This window comes from Elaeis guineensis, chromosome 9 (assembly GCF_000442705.2).
Source record: "Elaeis guineensis isolate ETL-2024a chromosome 9, EG11, whole genome shotgun sequence".
Taxonomy (NCBI): domain Eukaryota; kingdom Viridiplantae; phylum Streptophyta; class Magnoliopsida; order Arecales; family Arecaceae; genus Elaeis; species Elaeis guineensis.
Window position 1 is genome coordinate 44,866,794 of NC_026001.2, and position 4,120 is coordinate 44,870,913.

A 4,120-nucleotide genomic window follows, 5' to 3' on the forward strand; every position below is an offset into this window, starting at 1 on the left:
TCAATCATCCAATTAGCCAGATAAGTAAGATCAATGGGAGGGTATGCCATTAACTCGTCATAGACAAAATTATCTAGGTAAGTAGCCTCCCAATTAAAAACCATCAATCGAGACTTGCCTTAGACATCAAATGGCTTATTGATTGTAATTAATCAGCTTAGGTGAATCGAATTCAAGCCACAAACTCAAATTAGGTTCTTAGGTTTACTCAATTTTATATATGAGGTTTGATCGACTCAATCTACAATACTTGTAGAATCAGTAGCTCAATTGATCTAATCCAAATCAATATTTGACTTGATTTGATCAATAGCCACATCAATTTCAATCCAATATGATCTATTCGTAACCTAAGATGCAATCTTAATGTAAAACTATTTGTGCCCAATGATTCATGTACACACTAATTTTAGATCATAAAAATAATTTTCAGATCTAAATTTATTGCATAAAAAGTAAGTTTTTGATTTTCAAAATACTTTCAGAACATGCATGCAATCATATATCATATATATAAAAAATTTTAAATTTTTTAAAAATTAATTTTAGATCTAAACATGACATCATATATTGCATACATAAAAAATTCAAAATGCAAAAATTTAATTTTTAACCTATACATACTTTCATATATCACATATATAAATAAAAATTAAAACTAAAACACTTTTTAGATCTAAACATAAACATATACATCACATGTATGAACTAAAATCAAAATTTTAAAAATAATATTTAAAAATATTTATGCTATTTTCATACATATGAATATGTGGCTCTGATATCACTGTTGGAGTTTTTATAGGTGCTAGTGCATATAGATTTTAAAATTTTTTTCTAAATCTAAAATATAGTAAAAAATTAGATTAAAATAATTTTAATTTAAGCATGCATTCATTATATGAAAATATCTATGAATTTAATTCATATACTGAAATTAACATAAACTGATTTTAAGATGAATAAAAAAAAATCTATGATCAAGTTACATACCTGAATTGCTTTTCTTTTGCCTCAAACCTATAACTGAGGTTGAATCTGATTCAATCCCTAGATTTGAGGTTGAGCTGTTCTAAATCAGTAGCATAAATGTCCTGCCTCTACAGGTATCCACAAGACTGACTTGGATAGGCTCCTCTTGATACAACTCACTTGAACTCAAAGTCTAAATAGGCTTGAACCAAGTCTGGATAGGGATCAACCCTTGAATCCTTTTTTTGATCTTTCTTTCTTAATTCTTAAAGAAATCAAGAACCTTTCTTAATCCCTCAACTAATCAAGAAGAACCACTAACAAAAAGTGGTAGTAACTAACTCTCAACAAACTTAAGAAAAAGAAGAAGAAACCATGAACCTTGGCACCAACCCTTGACACCAAGGAATAGGTTGCCGCCCACCTCTCTCTTAGATCCAAGAGAGGATGCCTAGAGAGAGAGGGTATGAGCTAGAGAGAGGAAGAGAAGGGGAGGTGTTGGGCACAGTAAGGGTGGTAGCAAGGATGAGATAATAAGTGATAAAAAGAGAGGTAGGGCTAGAGTCCTTTAAATAGACAACATGAGGATATCCTAATCAAAGTAGAATCTCTCCTCCTAATCATATTAGAAGTCCTAACTTAAAATATCTTAGACCAAGTAAAAGGAATGCCACCCATTCTTGACCCACGCCCACACCCAATGCTAGGCATCCCATCATATGGGATCCATTTAAATGCTCTCAAATCAGCCCATATGGTTTCATAAATTTACTTCAAGGGTTTTTGATCAAATCAAGGTGAATAAAATCAAGAAACTCTTTCTTGATTTAATCCAAGCCATAAATTAAGCATCCAACCATTGGAGGCCATTAAATCAAATTCAATTAGGTTGAAATCAAGTGGGGATTTGACTAATGCTTATCATATAAGCAAATCAACCACAAAAGAAATTGGGTTGATCCAGATGCTAGCAATGTTAATATGAACCTAATAGGATTTTTCTAAATCCATATAAATTGGTACCTCATAAGTCTAATTTTAGCCAATCCAGATATTTTTTTCTTTATGTGTGACTCCATAGGTTCAATTCTATCTGATAGTGAGATATACCATAATCTTTATCATAGGTATCATCGAAACTCCTTTTAGTGGGTTGGAACAGTTTCACTCTAATTCGACAAAGATCATTGATCTAGAACGATCCTATTGAGCTCTTACAATCTATCAGTGATATCTAGCAATATGTAGTGGCAACCCAACAGAATCAAAGAAGAATCTCTAGGTATAGTTAATGTGTGATACAGTCTCTCTATCATGAGTTCCGACTAGATGGTAGGTTATGAATAAATCGTCAAACCTCATCATCAGTCATATGATAGATCTGATCAGCTCAAGTCTAATAGTAATTCTAAATAAAAATTCTTTTTCATTAATTACACTACTATGATCACAGACTTATAGACTCAGCTTCTCAAATCTCATAGGACTACTCTCTATCAAGATTGATAGATCCTATCTAAATGCACACTTTGTTCCCACAGCTTAACCAATTGAAGCCAACATCCACTACAAAACTCATAATTGAGTCAATACTTATGTGTAATCAAACTATAGCAGTCTTACTATAAGCAACTGTGACACCCTAGGTCAAAGGACCAGTCACATAATTACAACATTAAGATGATCACTGACGATTAGATAAAAATTTATGTGATCTCTTGTATGGTCATGCTCAGTACTAGTTGTTCTCTAATAACTACCCACACTTGCCATTCAGTGTCTCTACATGGTAGATTAGAGACTTATCTATCCTAAGAAAAGTGAACCATACGCTGGTCTAACTGGATGGATCACTATCCCCATGACTATCCTATGACCGAAAGTAATTTAGGAATCAATTATACATACCTTTAATTCTTAACTGTTGAAACTATATATCATAACATCAATTTCAAGGATGATTCAAGGACACATAACACTTGAATGAAAAAAATATCTTTATTGATTAAATCAATAGTTTAAGTATAAATTTATGTCATAGAATAAAAATATGTCAGTCAATAATTGACTTCTAAGACATACGTCTAACAAAAGATCTAGGTGTTCATCTCCAGCCCCTTAAGTTCTTGCAACACCTTCTCCTCAAAGGCAGTATTTGGAGAAGGTTGCAGGTTTTGTGCGTACTACAGGTATAGAGCCGATTTATAGGCTCCCTCGAGATAACTAGGTCTTGAAATCAAGGGTCTTGTAGTAGGTTGTTGGGTCCAAGAAAAGTTTGGATGGTCTTTCCAACCTAGATTATAGGTATTGGAGTATGGGTTATGTCCAAGTCTAAAATTATTCTGAGTCTATGCTTGATTTATCTATTCATGTATGAACTCAGGGTATTGGGGTGCATCCGGACACACGATGATAGTATGTGTAGGACTCGAACAGATGGAACAAACATCTCGTATAGGTGTGGTTGGAGTATTGATGGGTCTGACCAGTAGTAGTTGGTCAAGTTTTTGGGATAATTCATCCACTTTACGATGGATGTTGATTGAGCTTCCAACTTCATAAATGCCATCGCAATTGGGTCCGAATATGAGACGGTCTCTCTTGGCAGCAGACATATGGTACAGTGAATTCTTACTCAATGTTTCAAAGAGCTGCCAAGCTTCAGGCTTGGTTTTTAGCATGAAGGTCCCACTATATAAGATATCAACCATTTACCGGTGCTTCTCTGATAGGCCATCATAGAAGCACTAGACCAGTTGCCACTTGGATACGGCGTGGTGTGGGCACTTCCTAATCAATTTCTTCAACCTCTTCTAGGTCTCATGAAATATTTCTCCATCCATCTGGGAAAAACTAGTTATTGCTTTTTAGGTTTGATTAGTTTTTCCTATTGGAAAGTACTTTTTGAGGAATTCCCTCTGAAGTTGGTCCCAAGTCAAAATCTTTATGGTGTCTAAGAAGTTCAGTCAATATTTGACTTTGTCTTTCAATGACAATGAGAATAATTTTAGTCTAAGAGCATCATCAGAGAAATTCTAAATTTTAACAGTTGAACAAATTTTTAGAAATTCGTTTAGATGTTTGTATGGGTCCTTGTTTGCAAGTCCATAGAAACATGGGAGCATTTGAATAATGCTGGACTTGATCT

At 33.8% G+C, this 4,120-nt stretch overlaps 1 non-coding gene across 1 annotated transcript; it reads left to right on the plus strand.

Annotated features, from left to right (window-relative positions):
- The first annotated feature begins 3,741 nt into the window (after nucleotides 1-3,741).
- On the plus strand, nucleotides 3,742-3,847 carry LOC114913287 (small nucleolar RNA R71). Its single transcript, XR_003799287.2, has one exon. It is a non-coding gene; the product is annotated as a small nucleolar RNA R71 (small nucleolar RNA).
- Nucleotides 3,848-4,120: the final 273 nt, after the last annotated feature.